The 20,545-nt window shown below is 46.0% G+C and overlaps 1 long non-coding RNA gene across 1 annotated transcript in view; it reads left to right on the plus strand.

The window, feature by feature from the left end:
* Positions 1 to 20,545, plus strand: part of LOC144823837 (uncharacterized) — a 70,057-nt gene that overhangs the window by 22,126 nt on the left and 27,386 nt on the right. The window contains exon 2 of the long non-coding RNA XR_013608840.1: positions 4,481 to 4,622. This is a non-coding gene — a long non-coding RNA (uncharacterized LOC144823837). The remainder of the gene's footprint in view (positions 1 to 4,480; positions 4,623 to 20,545) is intronic.

Here is a 20,545-nt window from a genome sequence, read left to right on the forward strand (position 1 = left end):
ATACAAGTTATAGTCATGCCTAGGGTTAGGGTCAGGGACAGGATTTAGATAACAGTACAGGCTAATATAAGAATGTGGGTTAGTCAAGGTAATGCAAGGAAAAACACCAAGGATACAGCTAAATTCAGGCAAATGTGAGGGTATTGATTAGGATCGAGTTCAGATTAGGTTGGGGACAGAATAAGGACTATGTACAAGGCCTGAGAAAATTAAGGTTTGTATTATGGTCAGTTGTATGATGCATGTTGAGGTTGGGTTATTTTTCAAAACATTTCTAAATAAAATGTTTGGAAAATATATGAATAAAATGTTGTAAATAGGGACCATTCCATTGAAATTATTTTTGCAATGATAGATATTTTCAACAAGTCTTTATGCAGTTGTCCATTTCAGTGCGAAGTACAGACACAATTTACTTTTTCTTTAAAATTGTTTTCAGCTAAAGGTCTTTTTTTCATGATTAAATACCATACTGAATAGGTTGTATAAGAAATGTGCCATCCAGTCTGTATGTTCCCCAAGTTCCTGAGAGGTTCCCTGGAGAGATCATTCCCAACATTGATACCAATGCTGACAGGACAAAGCGCATAAGACTTTTTCTACACTTTTATTTAGAGTAAAAATGTGTGAAAGCACTTAGTTGTAGTTTGTTTCCTGTGCTACTAGCTATCATTAACTCATTGTTATGTTAGTTTCTTATAAAGAGCTAGGAGGGGCATGAAAGAAGGTATCGGAGGAGGGAATGAAGGATTTGAGTTTGTGTGTCTCGATTTCTCACTTTTACATAGTGAAGACAACATCTATAGCTTTCAGCAAAGCATTTCACCATTAGGAAAATGAGTTGGACAGCTACATGGGCTGATTCCTATGCATTCCATAGAAAGTACTTGGTGGTTACTTCACTTGGGAGTGAGGTTAATTGGTCCCATATAAACAGGTTTGTTTCATGCCTGTCTCTCCCTTTAAATTCTTCTCTTGTACTTTGTGTGTGGTGGACTACCTTCATATGCTACCTGTACTTGGAGATGGCTGCTTCTGGGATTTGGGCGAAAAGGAGAATGGGAAGAAGGGTGAAGTTGGGTCGTACTTTGAGTTTTTGGCAAAATTGACAAAAATATGTCTGTGAGCAAGTCCCACATAGGTGGAAAATGAGATCAAGCTAGATATATAGACAAATTACTTTTGTTGTGACTTGGCTACATGCTAGTTTTAAAGTTCTCTCCTGTTTCCAAAACTACTTATTTGTAGTCTCTTGGAGAGTGTAATTTTGATAATTGCAGCTCCAACTAAGTGGAGAACGCATAATTCAGGATAGTTATTCACTGGAAGTGGTTGCCATGGCACTATTTAAGAAGTAGAACTTTTGTGTAGACCACCATAATTGCAAACTTGTGAACCGTGACTTTTTCCTTTTATTACCCGTCTATCCGGGGATTGTGGATAAGGCTGTCCTAATCCTACGTAATGCTGTCAACTCACTTTGGAGAGAATATTTCCATCACTGGCTGGTATTATTATCTGTGATTCTCTCTTATTAGTTAGTAAATAAAGCAGCAGCATAGCAATATGTAGAAAACTAACATTTGTTTGTTAGGTACACTACTAGTTATTTGCTAGCACCTGCAATTCAGCTTCATAAATTGTACTGCTAAATCCAGATTTTCATGGATACCCTGTATTTTAAAGTTTCAGATGGAACTAGTAGAAGTGAGCACAATTTCTTATGTTTCTTATTTATTTTGGAAGATCTGCTTCGGGAACCTTAAATCCTCAAAATATGTTTACAATTGAGTTGCTAGAAGCTAATTTGCATAATACATAACAGATTATTATAACTGAAAGCAGGCAGTGAATGCGATTGTTTACCTTCAAATATAAATCTTTTAAGTCCTCCAAAATCATTATCACAGTGAAGGGAAAGAGAACTGGATAAGGAGTTAACAGTATCTGTACAATATTATCTTACAATGACCGAATCCCTCACCTCAGAGAATATCAAAATATTGTAAATTTGATACGGGAGGGGGAAGGAAAGACTGCCAAGGAGAAGTGATGTTTAGGAACTGGGACAGGCCAGGAGTAACCTAGGAGAGAAAGGAGGAAAGAACTGTAGTAGTCTGAGGTTAAACACTTGGGAGCTCGAAAATGGTAATTTAGACGAAATTACTGAAGGACAGGAAAGATAGGTAGAAGAATAATAACACTATGTTTTTGTAAGGGTGATCAAAACAAAGGCAGTAAAGGAAAAGATATGCACCCTACAAGTAACAAAATATTAAGTGGAAGAAAGCAAAATAGTAGATGGAAACTTACTTTGGTAGGAGGCAGCTGTGTTATGTTTGTTTAATAGAATAGATATTTTAAGATGCATCAATGATTTAAAGGATGTTTCCTAGTTGGAGGGCATGAGGTGAGATCTCAGACATTTCTGTTGAAAATGAGGGAAAAACAGAGTAATCAACGGAGGAAAAGGAGATGCCCATGTATAAATTTCAAGTCAAAACTCGATTTGTTTATAGGTTCTGACCTGGATTTACAAGTGTGACTGAAGACGAGAGAGATTCTGATCTCCTCAAATGTAGCAGGGCAGGAGCGACACACAGGGTTTTACAGGTTTTAGAGTTTTTAAGAGCTAAACGTTTTTAGAGTAAACCATGGGAGTGGCAGGCATGAAGCTTTTGTCTTTCCTTGCAGAGGTCTGTGGAAAATGTGCAAACTTAACAAAGTTGCAAAGTTCTATGCTTTTCCCACACCGGTCACTATAAAGTCACTTTTTTATCAAAGCTATTTGGAGGCTGGCCCTATATGCAGTATGACTGGTCAGCCAGAGCGCCTCTCACAACTGCAGAGAGAGCCTGCCCTGTACTTGCAAATTGACTCAAACGAAAGAAGGACATTTTTGCTGACAAGTTTACATTTAAAAACTGTACTTTTTTTGTCGCTTTTCCTATCCGAGGCACGTGGTTTGCCTCACTCCCTGTTTGTCCGTGTGACAATTGTTCACCTCAAAGCACTCTGCACTTTATTCTCTTTTGTAGACTTTACACGCCCCAGAGGAAACAGTTTATTCGTCCTTTATTACTTGCTGCAGGGATTATGAATTACAAATTGGCAATGGAGTTTTTACTCTCCCTAGGAACAGTTGAGCTCATATATTTTTTAAATTACCTTTTTAACGCTGTTAAGATTCGTAGTAGATACTGATCATTTTAAATCTGTAAATTGTGTATATGTGGATGTGCTGTTTTCAAATGAAATTGTGTTTGTACAACTTTTTATGGCTCTTTTAAAGTCGAAATAAAGTATTTCTGACTGACTGGCTTTTCCCACATTGGTGACATTTGCATCAGTGTTTAACAGAGAAGCTAAACTTGCAGAGAAATAGTCTGTTACATTTGTGATGGGTAAAGGTTTCAGGCATTACAACAATGTGTGATTGCCTTATTGATTTGTGCTTAGGCAAAAGCATGTAAGTGGACAGTGTAATTAATATTTTATGCAAATACATTAACAAGCTGCTGAAATTAAATTGTAGTGAATTGAATTGATGCTTTTTAGTATCTAGAATGAGATTTTAACATGCATATTAAATGGTGCTTTTTGTAAACATCAATGTATTTGATTTCATACATATAAACAGAATTTTGATTCATTTGAGTGATGCACATCGTGTTAAGGTGGAATTACCTGAGGAATTTGTAGCACTAGCAAAATGTACATTTTTATTAGTTTTCTAGAAACGACCTTTCTATGAGCTTCACTCACATTCATTGAGATTGTTTCAATAGGTGTCAAATATCTCGTAATAATAGTTGGGATAAAGAGAACAGGCAAATGTCACCAATTCATAAAAATAAAACAATTAACAACATTTGTTAAACTTTAAATATTTCACCTGAAAGATCAAATTAAACTACAACAAAAAAGTAGATTAATAATGCTTTCCAATCTGTAAATCTCCGCTCTATGATCTTAGGTTGTATCTAAAAACGTAAGTGGTAAATTGCAATTTCTGGTGTCTAGTTACTCAGGCCTGTGCAACATCTAGCAACTTAAGGTTTTGCTTTTATCGTGCATAACTTTACCGTATCAACCAACTGATACTTATACTTTTCTCTTAGCAAAATAGGAGCTAGTACAAAGGTCTTGTTTTAAAGTCAAAAGTGCACGTTTTATAGAGTGTGACATATTACACTAGAAGTTTTTATTGGTGCTTAACAGTGAAAAAGGAGCATTTGTTCAAAATTATTAAACCGCATCGCTTATTGAAAAGCCACAGTTTACGTACGTGGTATTTTTCTTTTTAGAAAGTTTCGATATGGCGGAAAGTTTGTGAGTTCTTTATTTGATTGCACATACAAACAAATCATAAAAATGCCAAGCCTTCCAGACCCATAAAGTAATTCAACAATACAACATACAATATATCAAAACACGAATTGACTCAGAGACAGTAAAAAGATGGGTTTTTAATTTGTAGGTCTTATTCGGAGGTACACTAAACACCGGGAGGAAAACAGGATTTCGACTTGAAGAATTTACTGGCATCTGGAAGTTCGAGCCTCTCCAGAATACTGATGTCTGGAAGTTTGAGCCTCTCCAGAATTCCAGGTGACCATGAGGTAAGGATGTTGCTTTAGATGGCTAGTTTTGTGTTCCAAAGAGCCAACGTGAAGGGGCTGATCTTCAGAAGCAAATAATGGACGGTGGCAAGAATCTGGCAATGTCACCATTTTTGTGGACGTCCATCCAGAAAAATCTGAGGACTCTGGAACACCTCCCCCAAAGTTACATTTCCCCACCCACCCACGATGAACCCGGTGCCTAAGTGGAGATTCTAGGGTCCTCAGTAAGGATGCACTTTTTAATCTTTCAGGCATGTGAAACCAAACAAGAATTTTTTTTGACGAAGTTTATTAAATGGGCTTCCATATTTAACCATTTCTCACGAAAAAAGCCAGGGGAGCATCTGGCAAATATATCAACTATAAATTCAGCACGTGTAGAAAGCAGGCTGAATTGGAAAACTGGAAAAATACAGCCTTTTAGGGGTACAGTTTTAAGAAATGTTTGGCCACCTAATCCTTCAAAGGCTTTCAAGTAACCACTGGGTCAACTAGGATGCAAATGGGAGGCATGCATGACCTCAGACACCTAGTATTTCGGAAAAATCACGTGGGTAGAGCAGACCTGATTTCACACACCCTTTGACATTCCTTAAGACACCAGACGCAGTGTACTAGACCACCTTTACCTCATGGAATACTGGCCAATATGCTCTTCTCCCAAACAATTAGCATTTTAACACACAGTGATGTAGAACAAGTTCCCACTGTTGAGTCATAAATCTGAAGCATACTAACCTTTAAGAGATTAGTATTACACATTGTGTAAATTGCAGTATCACATTTTGTAAATCGCTGGGGTTGCAAAGCAGTCCAACGGGGCTGTGGCAGAAACAATAAGGCAGCGACATCTATATATCTAAATGAATATCATCACTAGCACTGAAAAGCTTGTTCAGCCTTCTAAAAAGATCAATGTAAAACACTGGACTAATGATATAGCAATAACCAATCGATGGAGCAACAGAATTGTGAGGTACGTAGTTTGAAGACAGTGGAATAAGTATCCTCCAGCTAATTGACGCTGCTTTGAATTTGATTTGTTTTTCTTTTTTTAATTTTACAAACATATAACATCAGCGCATAGTCGTTACAAGGTTGCAGCCCACAATGGCTATGTTAATGGTTGTACAGTTACACAATATATAAGCTTGGCTGGCACCCTATTCACTGTCGTAAGAGGATAGTAGTGTAAGAAAAGGGGAAAGGATAGGAATTAAGGTAGGGAGAAAAGGAGATAGCATACAGAAATTTACTTTCTTCACGTCAGAGTCTTGAAACCTGTGGGGATGTGGTGTAGAGCCCCTTGTTAGATTTGTTAGTATTTATTCATGGCGGGCCATATGGATTTAGGAGCTCATCCAAGGCCGCCCACACCCCCCTGTTGGGATGTCTCAATGGTGCGTTTCTCAGGGCGGTGTTGTCAGCTCCTCGAAGGTACGTCACCCAGTTAAGCCAACCCTTGAAAGTTGCCTTGGAGGTGTCTTTCCAATTGGTGAGTACTATTTTGACTGCCGCTGTTAGTAGGAGATCCAGCAGGTCGCTGTCTTGCTGTGAGTCTAGCTCGGTTGTCATGAATGCAGTGGCGAGAGTAGCAAAGTCCGCTATTAGTGTGCATCCTAATGTTTTATTTATGAAGGTGAATATTTTTTCCTAATATTTTTTTAACTTTGGGGCAGTGATAGATAAGGTGTGCTAGGTCCCCCTTATCCTTGTCGCAATTCCAGCACTGGTAATTTTCGCTCAGGCCCAGAGTCGCCAGGCGTGCTGGGGTCCAGTATGTTTTGTGTAGGGGCCAGAATTTAGTCTGCGCTAAAGCCAGTGAGATTTTGTTTTGCCTGGGGGAGGCCCAGAGGAGGTGGCGTTCCTTCTTGCTGAGTGTGGTGCCGAGTTTTTTCTCCCAGTAAGTAATAGTTTTGTCTTTAAGTTTGGAGGAGCTGGGTCGTAGTAATTTGTATAGGTGTGATACCTGGTGTCCTATTCTGTTGACATTCGTCATGTATTGGATGATTGAGGGCTTGTGCTTTGATAGTTGCGCTTTGGACAGGGCTGTTTTGAATTTAAGGACGTTGTACAGTTCTATGTCTGGCAGATTGTGCTTTGTTTTTAGCATGCTGAAGGAGGAGGGGCTCCCACCCTCTTCCAGCTGCGCTGGGTATGAGATACCTAGTCTTTTCCATGTGTCTATAGAGAGCGGTTTTCCCCTATATATTTTTTTGTGTTTGCCCATAGTGATTCCCACATTGAGTTCTTCACGCTGTGTTCCATATTTTGACCACTTTAAGCAGGGCATTCCTAGTGTTTTTGAGTATTGGGTTTGCTTCTAGTGCCTGTTTGTTGGCAGTAAGGAGCGCTATTGGCTCCAGGTTGCCTAGTATGGCTTTCTCAATATTGAGCCAGACCGGCATATACTCCTGGCTAGGCAGGGCCCCGTAGGCCCCCTGTTTCGCTAGAAAAGCAGTTTGGAATGTTCTAAAGTCTGCCACATTTACTCCCCCCAGTTTTTTGTTTAGTCTTAGTTTTTTAAGGCTTATTCTTGCCTTTTTCCCCCGCCAAAGGAATTTATTTATCATTTTGTCCATTTTACGGTGGAACTCGACCGTGAGTACGAGCGGTAGCTTACCCGACAGGTAGTTGACCATTGGGGTGATCATCATCTTTATTGTCTCTACTCTCCCCCACCATGTCAGGAATTTAGGTGACCTGGCCTCCAACAGAGTCTTTGTCTTTTCTAGTAGTAGTTTTTCGTTTTTGTCGAGTGTTGCTTTGAGGTCTTTGCTGAAATGTATGCCCAGATATTTGATGAACCCAGTTTGCCAGGCAAGGCCTGAATTCCCCAATATCTCTCTAGTGGTGTGGATGTTTAGTGGCTTACTCTCCAACTTATCTTTGTTCAGCTTGTAGCCAGAGTGGGTTGAGTACTTCCCTATGGTGTCCATGAGGGCCGTGATGTAGCAGTTGGGTCTCTCTGTGACTATGAGGATGTCATCCACGTACGCGGCTAGTTTAACTGTGGCCTCTTCGATGGTCATCCCCCTCATGTCCTTATTGGACCCGATGTCCCTGATCAACGGTTCTAGGGCCAGCAGAAACAGCGAGGGGGACAGGGGGACATCCCTGTCTTGTCCCCCGTTGTAGGGTGAAGGGTTCTGAGACCACCCCATTGACTACTATTCGAGCTTTGGGGTTTTCGTACAGAGCCATTACTTTCCGTGTATAAAATTCTCCCATGTTGTATGACCGCATACATTGCTCGAGGAAGTGCCAGGATACCCTATCAAACGCATTCTCGGCGTCTAGTGTGATCATCACTGCTGGTTTCTCCGTCTTGGTGGCCCATTCCAGTACGTGGCACAGGAGTCTGGTGTTATCATGTGACATGCTCGTCTTTAGGAATCCCACCTGAGAGTTGCTTATCAAACGTGGGAGAACAGTGTTTAGCCTTGAGGCTAGTATTTTGGTGTAAACCTTGCAGTCTACATTGATTAGTGAGATGGGCCTGTAGTTTTGGGGCAACTGTGTCCTTGCCTTCCTTCGAGATAACTATTATTTTAGCCTCTGTCATGGTATGTGAGACAGCTCCTGTTCCATCGCAGTGGTTGAACACTTTTTTCATGGTAGGGTGCAGGTGTGTAAGGAACGTTTTATAGAAGGTGGCCGTGTAACCGTCTGGCCTCGGCCCCTTATTGTCTTTGAGAGACTTCACCGCCATCTCAATTTCTGTTGAGCTAATTTCTCGTCCAAGTGTCTGCGCTTCTTCGTTCGTTATCTTTGGGAGATTTAGTCTGTCTAGGTAGGCTGTGCAGCCTGCCTGGTCTAGTGATTGATCATTTTTGTATAGTTCGACATAGAACTCTCTAAATGTTCTTAGTATCTCCTTGTGTGTGTGTTGTTGCATGAGTCAGTGATTGATGAGATGGTGTGCTGTCTTTGTTTGTGTTTAAGATAGGAGGCTACGATTTTCCCTGCATTGTTAGTCTCGCCGAGGTTAATTGCCCTATATTTGTTCACCCACAGTCCGGCCCTCTGGCTTAGGATTTTGTTGTATTCATATTTTTATTGTTTGTAAGCTCTGTTAGGGCGGTACTGTTCCTTGTGTCCGAGATGTGGGTTGCCTCTAACCTTTGGATGTCCTCTTCTAACTGGGTCACCTGGAGATTACCTTTTCTGTTCATTTGGCCTTTATTCCTAATATTGTGCCCCTGACTGTTGCCTTGAGAGCTTCCCACATGATCTTGTGGTCAGTGTCTATTGTGTCAATGTCTAATTTATTCTTTAATGGCTTTTTCTTTTTCTATTTTGTTTTTGTTTGCCTAGTCTGTCAAGACGTCACTATTGAACCTCCACCTGCGTGGAAGGTCCTCGTTGTGTAGCCCACTAATCTGAAGACTGATGCACGAATGGTCTGAGATGGTTCTGGTTGCGATGTCTGTGTGATCTATTAAGTGAGTGTGTGTGCCTGTGATAAGTATGTAGTCTATCCTGCTGTATGAGTTGTGTGGATTGGAGTAGAAGGTGTAATCTCTAGTGTGCTGTAGCCGCCAAGGATCCTTGAGATTGAATATAGTACATATGTTCTTTAGAGTGTTGTGTGCGTTTGGTAGGAGTGAGTGGCACTGTGATTGTCTGTCAAGTGTGTGGTCTAGCGCTATATTGAAGTCTCCTGCCATGACTGTACGGTCGTTCTGGGGAATTGATTCCAGTCTTTTTGAGATACCCTCCCAGAATTCTGTCAGTGTTGGGACCGTAAATGTTCACTACATGTATGGTTTCCTCTCCCCTGTCAGTTGTGTTATTAGTATCCTCCCTGCTTCATCGGTATGTTGATCCTCTACTGTTATCTTTGAGTTTTTGTTTAACAGAGTGATCACCCCTCGTATTTTCCCCACTGCCGGTGAGCAGGCCATCTAGCCGATCCACCTCGCTCCGAGTCGTTTTGCATCTTCCAGGGACAGTCTGGTCTCCTGCAGCAGGAAAACGTCTGCTTTGGTCTTTGCTAGGTAGTCTAGAATTTCTTTTCTCTTGACTGGGTGATTCAGGCCTTTGACATTTAGGGAGACTATCTTTAGGTTAGATGCCAGGGAGTTTGTGTTATTTTGTGCCATTGGTTGATCGCCGTTGCTTGCCGTTCACCCTTACTCCCCCTCGTGGTATGTTCTTACCCCTCTTTTCTGTTTGATTTTTTCGGCTAATTGGTGAGTAGCGACTATGCCCCCCCCCCTCCCCTGACCCCCCCTGTTTGTCCCTCTGTTCTCTCCAACAGGTCCTGGTCTCATGTCCCTTCCTGTATGCGGGAATGTAGCTAAAGAGATTAAGATAGGATGGAGGACAGTGGATAGAATTAAGGTGTGTATAGAAGACCGACATAACAGACCTTCTCCCCCATCCGCCCGTCCCCCTGTACTAAAACATTGTATTCCGGACGTGCGATGGCAAGATCCCCAATCAGTCTTCCCTGGGAGCCCATTACCCCTGTATTCTGATGTTACTACTTCTGCTGTTAAACTGTTACACCTCCTCCCCTTCCTTCTTCGCTATACAATGAAACTACATAGCTTATATGCTTATATGCCTTTTGTCTTGTCCTTCCTTTCACAAATTCTGTCCCCGTTTGCCCTTCCCCCCCCCGTGCCCTCCCACCAGATGGCCAGATCTATGACAGTCAAAACAAAAGGATATACTGTTGTCATAACTCCTCTGCAAGGTTCCTTTTCTTTTTCTTCTTCCCCTCGTATGGTGGTCTGCTCGCCTTGTCGTGTTTTACTCACAGCCTCCTGAGGTAGATAGGGTTTGGTTGTCTTCATTACACAAAATTCAATGGTTGGCAGTGAGTCCGATTGAGGTAGATATTGGTCCTGAGGTAGCCACATGTGCTCTGAGGTAGATACAGTTACTGTGTTTGTGCATTTTGTATTTTGATTCTTTGTTTTCCTCGCTCACTCTCCTATTGGCTCAAGTGATGCTCTTCTCTTGGTCGATCCTGCCTGCGAGGTTTCCATTTCCTGATCTAACTGACCTCTTAGGGATCTGAACTACTCTGAGGGGTCTTCGAAGACATGCGTTCTTCCTTTATCATTAAATCTAAATCTTGTGGGGCCCACGGATGAGAACATGATGTTCTCCTTCCTTAGGTTGTCTCTCAGAGCCAGGAATCCTTTTCTTATGTCGACTGTGGGCTTTGAGTAATCCTGTGTGAGGATTATCCTGTGACTGTTCCATTTCATGCTTTGGCTTTTTCTTGCTACCCCAAATATGGCTTCTGTATGGTGTGATCAGAGTGGCTTGCAAATTATTTGTCGCGGGCCGGCCCTGTTTGTAGTTTTGAAGGTCGGCACTCTGTACGCTTTGTCTAGCTCAAAAGGGTTGTCGAATTTGATGTTCGTGACTTTGGGGGTCAGTTCTTCTATAAGGGCCATGCAAGAACCTGTTTTGTCGTCCTCTCCTTACGGAACACCTAGAATTCTTTTGTTTCCCTTTCTGTTACGGTCATCTAGTTCCGCCGTCTGCCTTTGGAGTATCGCCGTTGTCTTGGTTAGTGCCATGAGCGCTTTGTCTGTTGATCTCAGTCTTCTATGTCGCTAACCCTCTGCTCCACCACCGACTGTTGTTTGCCATGTGGATGTCCGCTCTGACGGCGGCTAGTTCTAGTTGTATTGCATCTGTAGTTTTTGTTGATTTGGCTAGATCATGCACCTCGGCCAGTTTTTTCAGGATCATGTCCAGTGTGCTATTGATATCTGGCTTGTGTTTGATGGGTGAGTCAGTTAGTGTCACCTCTGTTCTTCTTTGACTGTTGCGTAATATTGCCATCGTTCCCCGCCATGGTTAGTAGGCCTCTATTCGCTTGATGAAGCTCAAATCTTCTGTCTCCTTTCCGCTCTATGGGCTGGTAGGTCTGCACTTGTGAAAGGTCGCTTTGCGCTTTTTTGGGTTTCAGTGATGCTTGTTGTGTGGCTTTGTCTTGCTGCTTTGCGGGCCCCTCCCCTCGTCCCGAACTCTTGGGTCGGTGCTGGTGTGCTGATGTCCTTCTCTTTTTAGGTCTCGCCTGTCAATGCGCTTGCGCATTGAGCTTGCGAGAATATAGGGGCTTAACCAGAGCTATACCATCGGGCGATTTGATGCTGTGCCCGTGAAAAGCAAGCTCAATGCGCAAGCGCATTGACCTAAAAAGCGCGTGCACTTCAAAGCCACCAGCCTCCCTCCCACAGGCATCCCCCAGCGTGCGCTGTGCCTCAGGCATTTCTCCTCCCCTAATTTATTCACTGCCCACGACTTTCACTTTCACTCTCGCCTCACGCTTATCACACTCCCCCTTCTCTCTAGCTTCTCACTTCTCAATCACACCCCATATGGTCGTTCCCTCCCACTCACTCACTCGCACATCAAAGTCTGCTTTTAACCAGCGTGTGGTCCGTAATTGTGCAATGCGTCTATTATGCACTCTGTGCTAAACTTGGTCTTCCCAGGGCAAGGCTTCTTCTTCCAATAGTTGAATTAATTCACATTTAAAAAAAAAATCCTTGCACTGGGCTCTCACGAGAGGGCTGCAATTAGATGCATACTGTAGTGAATATTTCTTACTTTGGCGTAGGAAAACTGTGGCGCTTTGGTCAGCCTATGTCTTGAACTGTTCAGGATCACTTGCCTTAGTGGTGATAAGTGCCACATTCACCAAAATTCACAAGGAAGGAATTAAAATGTTGGCAAAGTTAGAATACTCGTTCCAAAAGGAACGGAATGTCTTGGGTATTTAAACGAATACATAATTGAGAGGTTATAACAAAACGATGTGGGATGGAAAGCAAATGGAATACTGTAGATGTCACCTGGATAGCGAAACGTTTGTAGCAACAGTGTTTCTCAAACACTAACGGTACATCACGTGACACTTGTCGAACGGCCGCGTGCACTCTGGGATGCAATGCAGATCTACTCTGCACCTGGCAACTCAAGCAATCCACGAAGCTCGTGAGCCTCACTAGACATCTGCAAGGCTAAGCAAGCTCTGACTCACATGGCAGTGGGATCGCTTACAATATTTCTGAATTATTCAAACTGAAGATATAGTTGCCTTTCATATGTTGATTCACTTAACTCTAGCGCTAAAAGACAGTTTTCGGGATTAGATAGATCTCCAGCAAAATGACCTTGCCAACCCCTCTTGTCCTCAGAGCCCTGGGCCTGCGAGCAGCCGCCCTGACACGGAAGCACCTTTCCCAGCCCTGCACCCATGCAGCCCTCCCCCACCGTTGTTTTTGCATTTGTCTCCCCCACCGCGGCGGCATCCGTGCCAGCCACGCCCCTGCAGAAAAGCACTTGGCACGTAATTAGCACACACATCCTAATGGTGCTGCCTATCTCTGGGCTTTTGTCTGGCCTTTCCTGGGGCTGTCAGGGTGTGAGACGCCAGGGACTTAAAGGAAATGTCTGGAGCTGGGCGGCATTGACGAGCAAACTCTGGATGTCACTGCAGTTTCAAAGTTCCTCTTAATTCAAGACGCGGCTCACAGGTTTGCTAAGCTGTAGGATTTCGAACTGGTAGTGCATTTTGTTAGTGATGCATGCAGTGGCGTGTGATAGTGCATAGGCCCTACTTCAAGAAAGGTGAATGAGTTTAGTGCACCCCTGCTGGTAAACGAGAAAAGAGCCCATTGGGCACTGAGGCCACTGCAGATTTCTTACCACCTTTCAGGCACAAACACGTATTTATAAATTTGTGCGCCTCTATCTGTCTCTTTCTTGCTCCATTCCACAGCCTCTGAATTATTCACCACTTTCCTTCTTGCTCTCGCAGCCCACTCTCACTTTATCTCTCTTCTCTCACTGCCCCCCTTTTCTGTCACTTCTTCACTCAGCCTTAGAAGTTGGCCTAACGGCTAGGGCGCTCGACCTCGGACCTGGGGATCTGGGTTTGAGTCTCGGTAACGACGCCAAAACCTCCTGTGATTCTGGGCAAATCACTTAATCTCCCCGTGCCTAAAATGAAAGTGTGTCCTCATGTAACGTAACTGGGAAATATGTAAAGCGCTCTGATACCTGATTCGGTTCGGGTCTAGTTCGCGCTATATAAAACTCTGCCAAAAAAACAAAAACAAAAAAAAACAAATTCCATAGTTTTCACTTTTACCCTGTCTCCCTCTCACATTTTCTTTCTTTCTCTCATTTACTCTCCTCTCTCCCTCTCTCTCTCCCTCTCTCTCTCTCTCTCTCTCTCTCTCTCTCTCTCTCTCTCTCCTATCTCTCTTTCTCTCTCATGTTCTCCATCTCATTCTCCCAAGCTTTCTCTCCCCCTCCGTCTCTCCAGCTTTCTCTCTCGCTCTCTTCTCTCCCACTCTCTCAGGGGCATCGCCACATCACTCAGGGGGCACCACCACATCACTCAGGGGCACCAACAGCACCACCACATCACTCGGGGGCACCACCACATCACTCGGGGGCACCACCACATCACTCGGGGGCACCACCACATCACTCGGGGGCACCACCACATCACTCGGGGGCACCACCACATCACTCGGGGGCACCACCACATCACTCGGGGGCACCACCACATCACTCAGGGGCACCACTTGGGGGCACCACCACATCACTCAGGGACACCACCACATCACTCAGGGGCACCACCACATCACTCAGGGGCACCACCACATCACTCAGGGACACCACCACATCACTCAGGGACACCGCCACATCACTCAGGGACACCACCACATCACTCAGGGACACCACCACATCACTCTGGGACACCCATACTCTGGGACACCCATATCACTCTGGGGCACCACCACATCACTCTGGGAAACCACCACACCACTCTGGGACACCACCACATCACTCTGGGACACCACCACATCACTCTGGGACACCACCACATCACTCTGGGACACCACCACATCACTCTGGGACACCACCACATCACTCTGGGACACCACCACATCACTCTGGGACACCACCACATCACTCTGGGACACCACCACATCACTCTGGGACACCACCACATCACTCTGGGACACCACCACATCACTCTGGGACACCACCACATCACTCTAATACACCACCACATCACTCTAATACACCACCACATCACTCTAATACACCACCACATCATCACTCGGGGGACCACCACATCACTCAGGGGCACCACTCAGGGGCACCACCACATCACTCAGGGGCACCACTCAGGGGCACCACCACATCACTCAGGGACACCACCACATCACTCAGGGACACCACCACATCACTCAGGGACACCACCACATCACTCAGGGACACCACCACATCACTCAGGGACACCACCACATCACTCAGGGACACCACCACATCACTCAGGGGCACCACCACATCACTCAGGGGCACCACCACATCACCACCACATCACCCCCACATCATTCAGGGACACCACCACATCATTCAGGGACACCACCACATCATTCAGGGACACCACCACATCATTCAGGGACACCACCACATCATTCAGGGACACCACCACATCATTCAGGGACACCACCACATCATTCAGGGACACCACCACATCACTCTGGGACACCACCACATCACTCTGGGACACCACCACATCACTCTGGGACACCACCACATCACTCTGGGACACCACCACATCACTCTGGGACACCACCACATCACTCTGGGACACCACCACATCACTCTGGGACACCACCACATCACTCTGGGACACCACCACATCACTCTGGGACACCACCACATCACTGTGGGACACCACCACATCACTGTGGGACACCACCACATCACTCGGGGACACCACCACATCACTCGGGGACACCACCACATCACTCGGGGACACCACCACATCACTCGGGGACACCACCACATCACTCGGGGACACCACCACATCACTCGGGGACACCACCACATCACTCGGGGACACCACCACATCACTCGGGGACACCATCACATCACTCGGGGCACCATCACATCACTCTAATACACCATCACATCACTCTAATACACCACCACATCACTCTAATACACCACCACATCACTCTAATACACCACCACATCACTCTTAATACACCACCACATCACTCAGCCCAACCACATCATCACTCTTAATACACCACCACATCACTCTAATACACCACCACATCACTCTAATACACCACCACATCACTCTAATACACCACCACATCACTCAGCCCAACCACATCATCACTCAGCCCAACCACATCATCACTCAGCACCACAACAGCATCACTCAGCACCACAACAGCAGTGTCCTTGCTTGCTACCAACAAGCATTGCCATAGCCAATAGGACTCGCATTAGGAAAGAGTAAGCTATTGGCTTTGTGAATAACAATGCTATTAATTTTTATATTTTCAAAGCTAACACATAGTTAAAAAAAAGTTGTCATTTACAATACCAATAGCTCACACTTTCCTAATGCGAGACCTATTGCATTGCAAATGCTTGTTCCTGTTGTCTTCGTGACACTCTTGTTGACGCCACCCCTCCTGATAATGGTACCTGACTGCTGTCCTTTTGTTGGTGTATTTTGGCCTGTGTAGAGGTGCCTTGTGGCATCTGCTTTGGTCGACCGCTGCCTTGGGTACCGCTTGTTGCTCTTGTCGTACGCCGTCACACGTGGCGGGCGGTTGGATTGGACTCAGTTCGCTCGTGTTTTGTAGTGGCTGTCTTCAGATGTGGCGCCCGCTGTGTTCCCCCCTACTTCTATGGGATTGGAAAGCTGTTGTTTGGCTTGCCCTGTGTCCTGATTACAGCTGAGCTGCCTCTCCTGTGCTCTTTCTAGAATTAGCGCTTTACTTTAGACTTGAGGGGTGAGTGAACAAGAGTGTTGGTATTCTCCTGGGCTCATGCTGGCTTTCCGTGTGCTCCCTTGTCTGGTCTGTGCTTCTTCCGCGTATCAGTTTCGCAGGTTTGTGTTTGGTTTGTGCTGTTTTGTGCTCAGATTATGGTGATTTGCTGTTTTCCCCCCCCTGCTAATGGGCCTTGTGCTGACCCCCCTGCAGCCGCTTGTCTTGAACACTGGCCCTCTGCAGTTGGTCCCCCTGCCACTCGTTCGAGTGTCCCTCGAGTACTGCTTGCCCTCTGTTTTTGTTAGCTTCCTTTTGGTTCCTTTCTATTGTGAACATCCGTGTTTCGCTATATTCAAATCTGCCCCTCCCAGCGCTGGGATGGTTTGTTGTCACCTTTCCTTTCGCTTTTCTTTGTCTTTTGTTTTTGCAGGGATCGCGCTCTTGACGTTCCTTTTACCCGCGTTTTTTTTTTTTTTTTTGCAAAATGGTAGCCACCTTTTGTTGGTTTCGTTTCCTTAACCTCTTCGGCTCTGGTGTGATGTTAGGGATTGCTTGGCTACTTTCCCGCTGAGCATACCATGTCCCTTTTTATTAGGTCTCGCCCTGGAATTAGCATCCAAAGGATGCTTCCAGGGTTGGAGACGTATAGTTAGCTGTCTCGAGGGAAGGACGGACGAGAAGGTGCACGAGTTTGTCCAGGCTGGATTGGTGTGCGCGAACGCGCACGTTCCGTCCTGCGCCGCCCTCCCAGCCTACCGCGCATGCATGCATGCACACAGACACAGACACAGACACAGACACAGACACAGACACACTCACACTCAGGCACCCAGACCGGCAACCCCCTCCTCCTCCTCCCCCACAGTCAGACACGCATACACACAGACTCCAAGACACACGCACGCTCACACACATACACAGGCCGCCGCGCGCGCGCGCCCACACATGCCCCCCTCCCGCCCTCGCAGGCCAGCCACAAAGCGAAGCCCCACTCACCGGCAGCAGGACTCTTCCTCCCTTCTTCGGCACCGGGGCGCAGGGTAGGCTCCTGCCTGCTCCGGTGCTGCAACCAATCGCGGCTCTTCCGGCTCTTCCGTGGGAGGCGGGGTAGGCTCCCGCCCTCCTACTTCCTGTTTCCTGTTGTCGCGCCGGCCTGCCTGACTTCCTGCTCGCAGGCCGGCAAAGTGACGGCGGTGATTTGCTTTATTTACATTTTCTTCCTAGCGGACATCTCAAATGTGCCTTCTTAAGTGATGGAGTTCTTACACCTTCTAAGAAGAGAAGCAGACGTTTCCTTATTGCTGTACCCCATGGCCCGCGAGGCCAGCACAGGCATGTGTTCTTTGGCCATTCAGCCCATGTCTGTAGGTTGGTCAAAAAACAAGTTTAAAAAAAGAAAATCTGAAGAAAAAAAAAAAAGCTGGCAGGCCTGGGCATTTAAGCACGACGGAGGGAGATGCCTGGAAAGATGCAGTGCGTGCAGCTCTCAGTGTGCATCACTCCTTCATGGGAAGGTAAGAAGGGAGTTCGGTTTCCTTGCCCATTCAGTCCCAACTCGTTCTGCCCTGACTGTCAAGTGGTGCCAGTATTTTACTTTCGGAAGTTTTAGACCCGGAAGTAAATAGCCATTATCCCACTGACCAGTATGGATAATACTGCATCAAAAGTATGCCGACCTTGCAGAGAAGTGCCCCTGTTGTCTCACTCTAAGTATAGCCAATCCCATAAGAGACGTAGGTACCATTTCAGTGTATTGCAGCAGCCTACCTGCGATACGTGGATCTTGTTTATTGAAAGCATAGCAGCCATGATGAAAAGGCCTCTTCACCTCTGTCAGTGTTTAAACACGTGATCTGAATACTCGCGAAATGTATTACTAGAATTGCAAATTGTGATTGGTCGGATTACACGCTCTCCAGCAGGTGCATTGCCCCATCCAGTACCTTAACCAGGACTGGCAGCCAGGACCTTCTGGTTAGCTTCGTAAAGACATTTTAACCCACAAAGGTACTTACCAGGTTTGTAACCCGAGACCTGCAGGAAAGAGACTCATGTGCAATAGCTGCATTATCCCACGCGGCTGCATTTCACCGCAGACTCGTGCCTATGACAGGCCAGTAGGGCTAAAGCCGTGACATCCATCACTTCCAGGAGGGCGTTCGATCCATGCAGCTCATTTCCAAGACCCCTCCAGGGATTATTTGCTTCGCATAGAGCTCAGCCCTGTGCAAAATACCCATTCTGGACGAGGTGCCTAGGATTCACGTCTTCATTTTGTTCCACTAGAAAAAGTTTATGAAGAATTTACGAACAAAATAAAGGTGTGTGATTATAGCTCCTGCTACAGTTGGCACCGCCCTCGTACTACTTGAGAATGTTACCTTTCGTAGCATGGTGAGGCATGTCTTTGCTTTTCATCCTGTTCTTTTGAATAGGCGCCTGGCTGTGGCATGCAGGAGCGCTCGTGCATATGTAAGCTAGATAAACGACCCTCATTGTCCCGAGTAATCGCATTAATGATTCATCACACGTTTATATTTGTAGGTTTTTTAAAGGCTAAAGCGCCTCGTGTGCTTTTCGATAAATGTTACCCATGTCTTTATCTCCGAGTTGTTGAAAAACTCGAAAAGGGGGGTGCGTGACTTATATAACCTGATTTTGGCTTCGGATTGTGATGTAGGCTTGGAAGTCTGTGCATGCCAGCTCTCCAGCTGCCTTGCCCTTTGCTAAGCCACCAGGATTTGAAGAGGCACTCCTTTTACCAGACTGTCCTCTTTTTAAAGCTGGATCCAGAAGGTTACTAATGCTTATGCATGAGCTACAGGCAGATCACTGCTGACAAAGCTCCAATCACACGCGCCCCTATGAAATGTGCAAACCTATAGCGGAATGTAGTTCCAAAGATGCACAGCCATTTTTGGGTCTCGCTGGCAATGCATCCGTAAGGATGCATTTGTCCAGCTGGAGACCAATAGCGATCAGTCTGGGGGGAAGGAGGACAAGAGGGTGTTACGAGCTTGAAAGCCGGATTTGGGTGCGCGCACGCCCAGCCCGGCGCTGTGCACGTCCCCTCAACACACACATACACACATGCACACGCAGGCAGGAAGGCACACACACAAACCCCGCCTACTTCCCCCCACTCACCGGCACCCTCCCCCCCCCCCTCGCGAATTCATTCCACACTGCAACAAACACCACAGATAATTTCGAAAACCAAACTTGATGAACTTCGGGGGGGGGGGGCGGGCGGGCGGTGCTGAGGTACCGGCTCGCGTGCCGTCACCACTCTCTTCCGCGCGGGCCGCACCCGGCACACGCGGTGCCCCCAGGCACTCAGGATGCGCCAACGACCATATTTACAAATACCCAGCTCTGGCCCATCAATTACGAAACCCAAGACAAAAGGAAGCGACCACGCAGCGAAGATTCACGGCTCATACAGAGCTCCGCCCCCGCCGCAGCAGCCGCCGCCGCCGCCGCATACATACAAGCGCCCAGCCCCACTTACCGCCATTCTAAACTCTTGTGCTTTATTCCCCTCATTTTACCGTGTGCTGCTCTCAGTCGCAAAGTTGTCCATCATTTATTTCGACCGCCCTTTCTCCGCTGCTCGTCACGAACACCTCCCACTTCCGGTCCTGCTCTCCCTCCCCCGCCTTTCCTTGCACTGGACGCTGATCTTCTTCCTTCTTTGTCTTATTGTGCGGGTCGCGTGCGGCTGGGAAGCCGTGACAGCACCCGGGCTACGGCAGCGAAGCACAGGGGGCGAGCGTCGCAGTTCACGGATTGTGGTTTGTGGAGACAGCCAGTTGTCGTTGTTTGCACTGCTTGTATACATACTGATTACACACGCGTGTCTTTGAATGGTATCCGTGTGAAGTAGTCGGTCTGGTTCAACTCTTGTTCTTTTAAGGCAATGAACGGCAAAATAGCATGTGTTACAGTGCAGTAGAGCCAACTGAGGAAGTGACTAGCAAACCATGTTCTTCTGGTCCGACCCAACATCTGACTGATCCGCATATTGAAAATCGGTGTAGCAAGGCAAGAGAAAAGATGCTTTAAATAATTGCAGAGGTGTTTGTGCTGATTTGGTTATTTACCTTGACGTTAAACCCTTCTGCTTCC

This window comes from Lissotriton helveticus, chromosome 3_1 (assembly GCF_964261635.1).
Source record: "Lissotriton helveticus chromosome 3_1, aLisHel1.1, whole genome shotgun sequence".
Classification (NCBI taxonomy): domain Eukaryota; kingdom Metazoa; phylum Chordata; class Amphibia; order Caudata; family Salamandridae; genus Lissotriton; species Lissotriton helveticus.